Below are 13,723 nucleotides of genomic sequence, written 5' to 3'. Positions count from 1 at the left end.
CCCACTGATTTTTGTGATTTTGGCTTGGACCATGTGGTATCCATGCAGCCAATTTTTGAACCTTCCCCCCTGCATGCAAATATCATATGATGGTGAAATGATCATAGTTCATCACATTTGGCAGTCCTCAAGAACACCAACCTGGATCATTGTGGATTCAAGCATCTGAATGATCATCATCAAACCCTGAAGGTCTTCCTGAATGTGGAGAGTACTAATAAGAAAATGATACTCTCTAAGGACAGGCATAGGGCAAAATGTGTTCTTGTACTTTCACATATGTATCTCCAACAATATGACAGCTAAAATACTAAACTTGAGGCTATTATGTACAACATAATGCTTGATATTCTGTGCAGTTTTTGGTTGACAATGCATGATGACAAACATCTTATAAGGATTTTATTTTTCAATTACCACTGTTTAGCCGGCCGCAGTGGCCATACGGTTCTAGGCGCTTCAGTCCGGAACCGCGTGACTGCTATGGTCGCAGGTTCGAATCCTGCCTCGGGCATGGATGTGTGTGATGTGCTTAGGTTAGTTAGGTTTAAGTAGTTCTAATTTCTAGGGGACTGATGACCTCAGATGTTAAGTCCCATAGTGCTCAGAGCTATTTGAACCATTTTGAACCATTATTTCTATAACCTTTTCTCGTAAACTACTCGAGCAATAAAAGTGGAATTTCACAGTTTACATCTACATAAGTGTGTGGAACCGATTTTTGTTTAAGGTCGTAGTTGCTTTGAAATTAATTTTTCAGTTTTGTGTTACCAGGGACTGCTCTATATTTCTCAAATTTTAAAGGAGAACTTTTCTCAGAGAAAATATAATGGAAAACTGCTGAGCAGGATTATTCAGTAATCTTAAGAACTACAGCAAATATCAGAATGTTAGCTTTTACAGTTCCTGAGAAAAAGGTACATTATAGCTAAGAAAAGTCAGTTTATGGCAATTGACATTTAAACTTTTTATTTAAATTTTTGACAATATTGGTGTACATCTAGTGACTAATGATGCCCATGTCCTGAATCTTTTTTTTCTTCCTCGTCTTCCTGGAGTAGCAGGCACGTCTCATGCACACATGACTGCCGACTGCAGCATCTCGCTGTGTGTGTGTGTGTGTGTGTGTGTGTGTGTGTGTGTGTGTGTGTGTGTGTGTGTGTGTGTGGGAGGGGGGGGGAGGGGGGGGGGGGCGGTTGGGTGGGCCTGTCTGCAACTTACGTGTCGTGTCTTCTTTAAGGCGAATCGCAATCTGTCTTTTTCTACATTGTTGATACTTCAAATTTTGCATTTTTCTTTCTGCTGCCTGAGCTTTCTCCAGTAATGCTTCATCAATGCTTGTGTGCGTCTCGAGTGTGAATGCACCTGGATGGAAGGCCGGTCTCTGCATGCGCTTAACCTTACCTGCATTTCTACTATCGAATGCTAGACAGACGTCACATGAAGGGATGTTCACAACAATTGAGGATACAAATAGTGTTTTTGGACAACGCATCCAAACAAGGTGATTCTAGTTCTCATTTACATTCTGTGTTTTCCCGTGTACACATTTTTTCAGCAGTTCAGGATTGGCTAGATACCTGAAAGTTAGTTTTATAGCATCTAAAACAGCAAGTGGCAAACGATGTTTGTTAGTGTATGGCTTTCCACTGGCTTCTGCCTGAAGATATTTGCATCACTATATGTCACAAAGGGAATGTTGAGGATCACCATCTGTGGAAAGTCTATGAAAGAATTTGCCCACACGACTTGCACATTGTTTCCACACTACGAAGTTACCCCCGATGGGTTTTTTGTAAGTGTGAACTTCCTTCTAATTTCTTGCCTTTCATTTCTTTCTTCAATTAGAGTAGTCTACCCCCCATTCACTTTTGAATATGCCACACACAGTCCAGGTTTTCAAATTTAGTTTTTGTGAGCCATAACAATTGCTCTCTCAAACAGTCTTAAAAGCACTGGAAGGTCCATTACCTAGAAACTTCACATAACTAACACCATATTTTTCAACTGACCTCTGGAATATTAGTTTTGTCCCCGCTGCTTCCATTCCACCACTTAGCCCCAAGTTTCTTGCTGCATACTTTCTTGTGCTCCTGCTGCCACCTTTCTTCTTCACTGCCATCATTGTTCTTTCTTGTGTCACACTGAGAGCAATACTTGCTCATTACTTGGAAGACTAAGATTTTCCCTGTATCTACACTAATGACATGTTACACCACGATGTAGTGTATTGCCCCTTTTCATCCAGGTTTCGTCACAAGAGACTCACAATGTCTTTTTCCCCTTCATTGTTAATGTCTACAGCTTCCTCAATAGCTGCTTTCATATCCTTGCACTCAACTCCAAGAGTACTGAAAAGTGTTCTGTTGTAATCACTGATCCTAGATACTAGTGCAGGCAAGTTCAAAAATGGTTCAAATGGCTCTGAGCACTATGGGACTTAACAGCTGAGGTCATCAGTCGCCTAGAACTTAGAACTACTTAAGCCTAACTAACCTAAGGACATCACACACATCCATGCCCGAGGCAGGATTCGAACCTGCGACCGTAGCAGTTGCGCGGTTCCCGACTGAAGCGCCTAGAACTGCTCGGCCACACCGGCCGGCAGGCAAGTTCATCAAGCCACAAAACAGATTTGTGCCTTCTCTGCCTACACCTAAGCATCTCATGCCACAACTCAATCTTGTATTCACCTCATACATCTTCCCGTGGAGAGCAGAAGTCTTGAACTGAACAGCGTACTTACAAACTTTACACTTTATTATTATCAATTACTTAAAATGCTAATACGGTCACTGTCACTGTACAGTGCCCACAGTTACCATATGCACGTGAAACAATCATATAGGCAAGTATTTCTAAATCCACTGGGAAACTCATCTTTGACACAGCATCATCATCCTCGATGAACTCGATGACTCTGTCGAAAATTGTACTACACCCTTTGGAATAGCGTCTGCAGCACTGTTATTTAAATTTCCTGTACCTTTTACAGGTGAAATTTGACGTTTCCTCACTTTATTGAATATGCATCCACTAATAGAATGTTGTCTACTCCCGGGGCCTTGTTTCGACTCAGGTCTTTCAGTGCTCTGTCAAACACTTCGTGCAGTATCGTATCTCCCATTTCATCTTCATCAACATCCTCTTCCATTTCCATAATATTGTCCTCACGAACATCGCCCCTGTATAGACCCTCTATATACTCCTTCCACCTTCCTGCTTTCCCTTCTTTGCTTAGAACTGGGTTTCCATCTGAGCTCTCGATATTCATACAAGTCGTTCTCTTTTCTCCAAAGGTATCTTTAATTTTCCTGTAGGCAGTATCTATCTTACCCTTCGTGAGACAAGCCTCTACATCCTTACATTTGTCCTCTAGCCATCCCTGCTTAGCCATTTTGCACTTCCTGTCGATCTCATTTTTGAGACGTTTGTATTCCTTTTTGCCTGCTTCACTTACTGCGTTTTTATATTTTCTCCTGTCATCAATTAAATTCAATATTTCTTCTGTTATCCAAGGATTTCTACTAGCCCTCGGCTTTTCACCTACTTGATCCCCTGCTGCCTTCTCTATGTCATCTCTCAAAGCTACCCATTCTTCTTCTACTGTATTTCTTTCCCCCATTCCTGTCAATTGTTCCCTTATGCTCTCCCTGAAACTCTGTACAACCTCCGGTTCTTTCAGTTTATCCAGGTCCCATCTCCTTAAATTCCCATCTTTTTTGCAGTTTCTTCAGTTTTAATCTACAGTTCATAACCAATAGATTGTGCTCAGAGTCCACATCTGCCCCTGGAAATGTCTTTGAGATTTAGGAACCAGGTTTTAAATTGTGTCTTACCTTTATATAATCTATCTGAAACCTTTTAGTATCTCCAGGGTTCTTCCATGTATACAACCTTCTTTCATGATTCTTGAACCAAGTGTTAGCTATGATTAAGTTATGCTCTGTGAAAAATTCTACCAGGTGGCTTCCTCTTCCATTTCTTAGCCCCAATCCATATTCACCTACTACGTGGAGGAGTACAAGGACAAATTATCGATTTTTCCTTTTTTGTAAGTGAAGTACTCACAGTGAAATGTATTCCTTGGTACTATTTGTGTATAGACATTCTGACAAACATTAATTATAAAGGGCAATCAAAAAGTTCCCATTCGAAGGCCGTACAGTCTGGGATTGCAATCGCGCAAAATGGCTGTGAGCACTGAGGCAATCCTCCCACCTACACACCAAGTCGAAGGCACCTGCTCGGAAGAACACCGTGTCCTGCTCGCAGAGAAGTCCGTAACTGCCTGCCGCACACCTTCGTCCGGCAGGAATTGTCGACCCTTCGGGGACTTTTTTAAGGTACCGCCGGCAGGATAATCGAACAGGGAGAAATTGGGACTGAAGGGCAGGTGCTCGAGTGTCTCCCATTTATCTCTAATGGGTGAAGCCAACCTCCTAGATCAGCTGGCGTCTCGTGTCAAACTGTCACAGGCACGGAAGTTGGTGTACGATTCCTGAACTGTGGTTTTCAACAGATGTGCTGCCCGAAACACATTCTCTGTTCTCTGACTGGTGTTTGTCCTTCAGCAGCTGAGAAAAGAACAGCAGCACATTGGTCCAGTTTGGACACATTTGGTACTAATATTGCCACGGCACACTTTTTCCGCACACGTGTCAGGAAGACACGAATGCCTCACTAAGCTGTCCCTACACATCAGAGCTCATATATCACCGTCGGACATGTGCTGTGTCGCATATACACTACAACAGTGCCCTCGAACAGAAACTTTTTGATAACTTCTTCTGCAGTGACAGTGGTAGCGGAGGTACCTTCCACTGCAAACTATAAGGTGTCTTGCAGATTGCAGATGTAGAAATGACTTTACAGAGATCTGATTTGCTCGAATAGTTTGATTATTGTAAGAAATGTGAAAGTAAGACGAGCTTCTCACTTTGTATCTTCACTCGTCTGGGAAATTACACTGCTTTCCATTAAAACTGCAACATCAGGAATCTGGCCATTAAAACTGCAACATCAGGAATGAAAACAAATACCACTTTTCTTATTGTGGGTCTGCAGTATAGTAAGAACATACACTATTATATTTTAGGTGATTTGAGGGAATACATTTAGTAGGGAGGCGCCACCTCAGGTAGCATCAGCGGCTCGACTCTGACCTGGCCGTACATCGAGCTGGCTCAATGAGGAGAAAATGCCGAGTGCTGTAACTTAAACTTTGCACAGTGCAAGAGGAGTCAAAATAAGCTAACACATGTCTAAGCTTATTCGGGAAAACAACAGTCAAAGTTTTTTAGCTACTTTACGTGTGTGTCTTTTAGAGCACAGTAATCTCAGGTGAAATGGTGTCACAATGGCTAGTGATGCAGCCTCTCAGTTTTGTGCCCCACGTTCAAAACCCAATTACTGCTTTTATTTATTTATTTTATTTATTTTACATTTATCTACCCATGTCCATAGAAGATTACTACATGATGTTTCTTATCAAGTTAAGTATACAAGGGCATTATACTAATTGTAAAATTATGACTGTGTTTCACAATAAGTGTCATGCATTTATTATATAGTATATGTGTGTACAATATTTTCAGGCGTTACAATCCTTTTAAATGCCCACATTCTTATATTTCGTTCTTATATCAGTCCTTATATTAATTCTTATATTTTATTCTTACATATACTCTGTGCCAGAGGTCATCAGTCACAGTGGTGGCACAATATTCTCTCAGCGGCCTGTGGCCAAATTTATGAAACAGACTAGAGGTGCGGAGAACTCACTGGCCACGGCAACAGCTGACCGCCCTCTGGATTGAGGTGATTCGGTTTGCGCATTATGTTGTCAGAAGATGTTCCAGAGACCTCAAAAGTCATGTCACAGGTCAGAAAAGTAAGAAATTAACAGACGTAATCTTGTTATGTACTTGAGGCCACCTCGTACTATTGCGCCAGGTGTCAGGCTTGAACGAGTACCACAAATGTTATCTTGCAATGCTTCTTCCTCCTCTCGACCTCCACATGTTGGTGCGTGTATCTTCAAGTGTGCTCAGAATGGGGACTTTTATGGAAAAATGATGCGGTTTCACTCCTGTGACCACTGTCCTTGTCAGACACACTGCTACCGACACATCTCTCACAGCGTCCACGTCAAGGGAAGCCGCGACGACAATTGCCGTGTCGTGACATTCCAGAGACCTCAAAAGTCATGTCACAGATCAGAAAAGTAAGAAATTAACAGACGTGATCTTGTGCCCCCTACATTGTCCCACTATCCACGTCGTGTACTCGTCCTGCTGCAAATGACCCGTAAACCGACTCGGCAGACGTGATGTGGCTCTACGACCCTGCGAGGCTGAGGAAGCGATAAATCTGTCCTCTCGGACATTATCATTGCAGACATAGTGTAATGGTACTTTGACTTCCGCGCCTCCGCCAATACAAAGATATAATTTACGATCGCGCACGCAGAAGAGAGCTGCGCCAGCGACCGATTTTTATAAATAATTTTGTCCGTCTTTATAGTTTTGCGTAGGTTTTTGTTTTTAAGAACTAATTGAGGACTCTCTCTCTTGTCTTGATACGAAGGACGTGTATTTTTCAGCGATGTGTTGAATGTGCTTTTGGGTGGAAATTAAAATTAAAATTACATTACAAAGCGAGGTTGTTTCAATAGTGATTCGAGGGAGTTATCATCAAATTTGTAAACTGATCATGACAGTGGCAACTTGAAGAAGTTTTCAACAGACGGAGAAAAGTGAAAGACGGGTCGTCCTACAAGAGAAATTAGGAGGACAGCCATGAAGACTACACTGTAATTAATACTGCGTGTCTAACAAGATTATAAGGTAAATTTCAATTAGTTTCTGATGCTATTTCCGTACAGTCGCTTTTTGTAGTGTTGCCGACCCGGTCTGCTATGCACGGTCAAATTACAGCACGATCTCAATCAATAATACGAAGTCCGCCCTATCCGTAACTGAAACCACCAAAATTCCAAACACAATCAGATTTTCTATTTTTCACGGCAGAACCCCGAGGAGAAGGGTACACTACAATTGGCGTCTTGGTGACAGGACTTGCTATCTTCACATTTGATACAAGTGCAGTTATTATAAATTTTGGACATTTTATCTAATTTTAACCACTTAATAGCATCAGAAAATGAATTTGGACTAAGTCCCGTTCATTTCAATTGTAATGTTACATGCATGAAATTTACAACAATATTGGTTTCCCTGTTATTAATTTGTGTTAATTTTCATTTTGATGCTGAGGAAATTAATTTGGTAAAAAAAAAAAAAAAAAAAGAAAGGAAAAGGGTAACGTTCCATAAAATAATTTGCACGGACGCGAAAGAAAAATTTTGGATTGAAAACTGTATATTTGACGCTACATTTGCATCATAAGAGTGAAGAAAAAAAAAAATTGGTGAGTACAGAAATTTACATTTTTTCCAGTTTCAAGCAGCCATCTGTACTCCCTTTATTCCGATCCATTTATTTCGAAATTATTTTTTCAAATTGTAGTTAAAATTGATTTACTACTATTATTGCAAAGGATAAGTGAAGAGCATATTCACAGTCATTTATTTGTGAGATGGAAATTTCAGTACCAGTTTAATAATTTAATTTCTAATTAGAAATCATATAGAAATATCCATTTCCATAAGAGAAATTTCAGATTTCAACATATCATATTTAAATTTTTTTTTTTGCCACTGGAAAATTTTATTTGCAATTAATTACGAAAATCGCAAGATGGACGCTAGACGCGTAGAAATTGTTCCCGCGGACGAGCTTAGTGAAAGTGACACATTGCAAAACATGTCCGACAGTCAAATGAAAATTGAACATAATCGTGAGGATGTTCAAGACATAATTTTACCGGTTCGATTAAGACAACAACCCCTATATTTAAAGATATACAGGCGAATGGAGAGTGAGTACTACGCGACAAAACATGACATTCACAATGTCAACTTCAGAACCAGACATCAATCAGTCACGAAAAAATGACGAAACTAAGACACAGGACTCTGACATGCTCAACCAGATTCTGAAGTTACTTGGTGACCAAAACAGAAAACTGACACTTTAGACAAAAGATTTGATGCTTTAGACGACAATTTAAAACGTGACATTGGGAAATTTGACACTAAATTCGATGAACTGACACGGGACATAAAACAAAATTCTGAAAAACAATCGAGACAAATTGCTGACTTGACAGAAACCAGCAGTAGTCTTGAAAGGAAATTTACTGACTTATCAGACAAGGTTACGAGACAATAAAAGGTATTTGTGGAATTCAGTGACGAGACAAAAACAGACTTACAATGATGTAATGAGAAATTGTTAACAGTAGTTTTTGAACAACAGAAAACCAGTACCCAAGTTGACGAATTACGACAGTCACACAATTCCGTAAAAACAAACCAAGAACACTTAGACCTGACGATTACAGACCTTTCAGACAGATTAAATGATGTAACATTGGAGCAGAAATCCTTACAGGAAAATTTAGAAGAACTTGAAGACAGAGCAGATGTAGCATCTTTAAAGAATGGCACAACTCTAGCAGAGAAACTTGTACATGAATGCAAATTATGTGATGATTATTTAGATGAGAAGTGTGAGACAATGACACAGATCATTTTAGATAAGACAAAGGAACAAGTAAAGGGAGAAACAGATAATATTCAGAAAGAGGTACGTAAACTTAAAGAAAATGTAATACCAAGTTCGTCAGTGATACCAAAACCCATAACAGGCAACCAAAACATAAATGAGAATCATAATAATGCTAGACCCAGCACACAGCCGAAAATAGAATTACCAATGAGTGATACAAATCCCAATGAACCATTTTCAATGCTACCACAAGATCAAAATTACTATCAGACATCACCACATACTATGCACAGGTTGACACAAAATGCAGGACCCATAATACCATCGGGAGTAGCTGATGAAACATTAGTACGACATGGATACTTTCAGACATTTTCATGTGATGAGAAAGACAAAGTGCATCCGATTGTTTTCATCCGCTCTTTTGATGGTATTTTCCTGAGACATTGGTTAGAAGCCAATAAAATTCGATATGTTACAAATTTGTTACGTGGAAGAGCAGCTAAGTGGGGAGCAGCAATGAAAAGACGATGTTAAACATTTGAACAGTTTGAACAAGCATTTCTTGAGGAATTCTGGTCGATCACAGAACAGCAAAGTTTAAAACGAGAAGTATACAATCCAGAAATTTACAACCCGAAGAAAGAGACTTTACGTCAATACTTCGAACGCTACCTAGACAAAACATTATATTGGACAAAACCAGCAGATTTACCAGATATAATTAGAACACTTAAAAGCCACTTACCATTTCCTTACCGTGATAAATTAATAGGAGTGTCCGAGGACAACATAAAGAATTTTTTTAGTTATGTTGATGAGATGGATGTTGTTTGCAGAGATGAGATCAGGAATTTCAATCAATTGTATCCGATCCATCCAAGCAATTCGCGTACGCACAACAGAAATGACAGAGGCTATTGGAATCCGCCTCTGACACCACAACAAAACACTCAAAGAAACAATTCGCGCTACACTAGGACAAATCCATTCAATATTAGGAGAAGCAACTCGCAGCATTGGCAAGGAAACAGTAATTATTACTATAATGGTTATCCGAACAGTAATTACAATCAGAACAATAACAGTTATATTCAAAACAACAACAACAGAAGAAGGAACCAAAATCATAGAGATCAAAGAAGAGAGGATAACAGGTACCATCCAGGATATTTTCAGAGAAACAACATCCAAACATGTATTGCAGGAATAACAGTAATGACAATACCAGTTACAGTCATGGGCGAAATAATGTATGGGGAAATCACAATGGACCACCGCCACGACACATGCAATACAGCAACCCTCAATTCCTACCTAACGAAACTCCCAATGCGACGCGAGGTAATGTCAACAACCAAACAGCTGATACTTGGGTGACGCGTGACAGAAATGTAAATATTATTGAGTTGGGCAATGAACCCAACCCGCAACAACAACCGAATTTCCCGGAAAACGAACGACGACCGAGCTAAGCGCTCGAGTTACGGTCGATAGGGAGCAGAGCGCAACGGAACCGACGATTTGTTTTCTCCGATATGAGGACAGTAAGAAAATAGAAAAAGAATTATATCAGGATGTAGATTTTAATAGTACCAGTAAGACGAAGAAGATTATTCAGGCTATAACACGAGTTATGATTGGTAGTTATGAAGTGGAAGTAATGTTAGATACAGGAGCAGCAGCAAGTGTTATTTCAATGTCCTTATATAATGAACTCAAACAAATAATAAACATACAAACATTGCCAGTACAGAATTGTCACATTATAAGTGCCACCGGTAACAAATCAAAGAATGTGAAATTTCAAGTGCTAATTAACTTCACATTTTCATATATACCACTCAATTACAGTTTTCTGGAAGTAGACAAATTAGTTATGCACTGCATATTAGGAATTGACTTTTTGAATGAATATCAAGCAATCATAGATTTAGGAAAAGGGAAATGTCATTTAACCGTAAACCAACAACAACTGACAATAGAGTTAACATAGGGTAAAAACTTAAGCAGTAAACAAGGTAAATTTGAACAGTTACATTTTATGTATCCAACAGCAACAAACATATGTGATTTAACTTTTAATGAAGCTGTATCTCAGGGAATTAAACCTAATGATTTATATGAGAAATGCACAGAATCTGAATATCTTACGAAGGAACAACAACTTGAATTACTTGAAGTTTTGCAGCAATTTGCTGAGGTATTTGTGGAGAAACCTGGAATTATTAGAGGCTATACTTATGAGATGGATGTTAAACCACACAAAACATACTGTAGAACATATTATAATATTCCTTGGTCAAAGAAACCCGCAGTTTTGAAAAAGATTGAAAAAATGCAAGCTTGGGGTATCATTGAAAGGTCACATTCACCATATTGCAATCCGATACTAGCAGTTAATAAAGAGGATGGTAGTGTAAGGTTAGTGCTGGACACACGAGAAATTAACAAAGTTATAATCCCAATCAACACACGAACTATAAATTTGGAAGAACAACTTTTAAAATTTCATAATGTACAGTATTTAACCAATATCGACCTCCGCTCATCATTTTGGCAGGTGAACCTCCATAAAAGCAGTCGTAAATGAGGGACGTAGTTATCAATTTTGTGTTCTACCTTTTGGTCTACGAGTGAGTGCTGGAGTATTTATTGAAGCCTTAGATGCTGTTCTTGGACCACAATAGTTATCGCAAATCACAGTTTATGTTGACGACATTGTCATTGCCACCACTACTTGGGAAGAACATGTAAATCTTTTGAAGCAACTTCTGACTAAATTTTCTGACGCAGGTGTCACTATCAATTTATCAAAGACGAAATTAGGGAGGAGAGAAATCAAATTCCTTGGTCACATCATATCAACTGAAGGCATTTATCCAGACTCAAGAAAAATTGATGCAATAAAGAATTTTCCATCCCCACAGAATCGTAAACAACTCAAAGCCTTTCTTGGTCCATCTTCATTCTTCAGGAAATTTGTACCCTACCACCTTCTTAACAGTCCACATCTTCTATCTTTACTCAAAAGAAATAATATTTGGAAATGGACAGAGTTCTGTCAGACAGATTTTGAAGCGATTAAGAATGCTTTAGTTAATGCACCATTGTTATGTCATCCTGACATGATGTCAGACTTTTGCCTAGTAACAGATGCAAGTTCCTATGGGCTCGGAGCATTTTTATTCCAAATTCATGTAGAAGATGAACAAACAGTCATCAAACCTATAAGTTTTGCTAGCCCCACGCTCACTGAATGCGAAAAGTCATATTCAGTGACTGAGCGCAAAACACTTGCCATAGTATGGGCATTTCGCAAGTTTCGCTACTTTCTATGGGGAAAACGTACTAAGCTTTATACTGATCATCAAGCTCTTTCTTTCCTGCTATCATGCAAGTTATTACATTCACGTCTTGCACGCTGGTGTGCATCACTACAAGAATATGATTTTGATATTATATATATAAAAGGAGAATCCAACAATATAGCCGATGCTCTATCTTGTTTACCACAAGGCCTAAAAGAATTTTCAGATGTGACAGAACAAACATCAGATTTCAAAATTTTACTCATGTATGATGGCACATTTGCACCTTACTACAAAAACATGTGCAGGAAGTTAGCCATATTGCAGGACAATGATACCAGGTGGATCCAGATAAAGAATAAATTACGTGCAGGAACAGACCCACATCTTGAAAAATATTACACATTACACAAAGAAGTATTACTTCACCGACGAAACCCTGAATCACAGCATTGGTGTGTTTGCTTACCTGAAGCTCATGTTGATGATTTTATTTTATTTACACACAGAACTTGGGGACACTATGGTGTAACGAAATGTACAGATAAAATTATACAATATTGCTATTTTCCAAATTTAAGGCGAAGAGTATTGAGTAATATTAGGAAATGCATCATATGTCAGAAAGCCAAATATTCTAATCACACAAGCATGAATGAATTGCACCCAAATCATACCTAAGAGGCCATTACAGCTAATTCTTTGAGATATTGCAGGACCCTATCCACATGCACGTGGAGGAATAAAATACATCCTTGCTGTGTTAGATGTTTTCACAAAGTATTTAAAATTATATGCTTTATGTTCAGTTTCTACCACTGCTATTACCAGACGTCTATTAACAGATTATTTTGTAAGAATAGGAAAACCTGAAGTTATGATCACGGATAAAGCAGCATATTTTACCAGTTTAAAATGGAAGACTTTTATTGAAGAACAGAATGTTAAACATATTTTAATTTCAAGATTTCACGCAGCAGGAAACCCAGTAGAAAGAACATTTTGAGAATTTGGACAGTTTATGAGAACACGGACACCAGAGAAGCACACAAAATGTGTAGAATACCTAGCACCATTTGAACAAATAGTGAACAATTTAACTCACATTTCTACTGGATACACACCAACTGAATTAATTATGGATAAAACAGAAAGAAATTAATGGGCAGACCCTCTACCTAAATTTACAGCAACAACAAATCATGTTAGTTTAGAAGAAAAGGTAAGACAAGCTTACACAACATTATGTGACAAAGCTAAGGAAAGAAAGCAGAAATATGACAGAGGTGTCAGGAAAGCACAAACATTTCAAGTTGATCAGTTAGTTTTACTAAGAACACATCCTAAACCCACAAAACTGAAACATTTAAACAGGAAATGGCAGATCTTATACTCTGGACCATACCGAATTGCAAATATTCCACACCCTGGCTGTTATTCATTAGAATATCCATTAACACATAAACCCAGAGGTCTACATCCACACAGACATTTGAAAAAATACATACAGTAAAATGTTAGCTAATGAGAAGAAGATAATTAATATGATATACAGTTATGATGAGCCTACATTTAAGTTATACAGATACTTACAATCTAATGAATGCAGGTAAGTCTAGAAAGCAATGTGAACCATCCAATAGCTAATAAGATATTTGGTTATAAGAGGAGTTGCTATTGAGGCATATACACATTAGAGGAGGCATATACACATTAGAGGAGGCAGAGAACTGAACAGAATTATTTTCTTTAGGAGGCATGTGATAATAGTAATGTTGA

At 38.7% G+C, this 13,723-nt stretch overlaps 1 protein-coding gene across 3 annotated transcripts in view; it reads right to left on the bottom strand.

The window, feature by feature from the left end:
- LOC124619269 overlaps nucleotides 1-13,723 on the bottom strand; it is a 250,941-nt gene that overhangs the window by 13,358 nt on the left and 223,860 nt on the right. The gene's annotated exons all lie outside the window — the stretch shown is intronic.

Source organism: Schistocerca americana, chromosome 6, assembly GCF_021461395.2.
Source record: "Schistocerca americana isolate TAMUIC-IGC-003095 chromosome 6, iqSchAmer2.1, whole genome shotgun sequence".
In the NCBI taxonomy this organism is placed as follows: Eukaryota; Metazoa; Arthropoda; class Insecta; order Orthoptera; family Acrididae; genus Schistocerca; species Schistocerca americana.
Note: the sequence above shows the minus strand (reverse complement) of the source record. Positions and strands in the feature narration are given on the sequence as shown.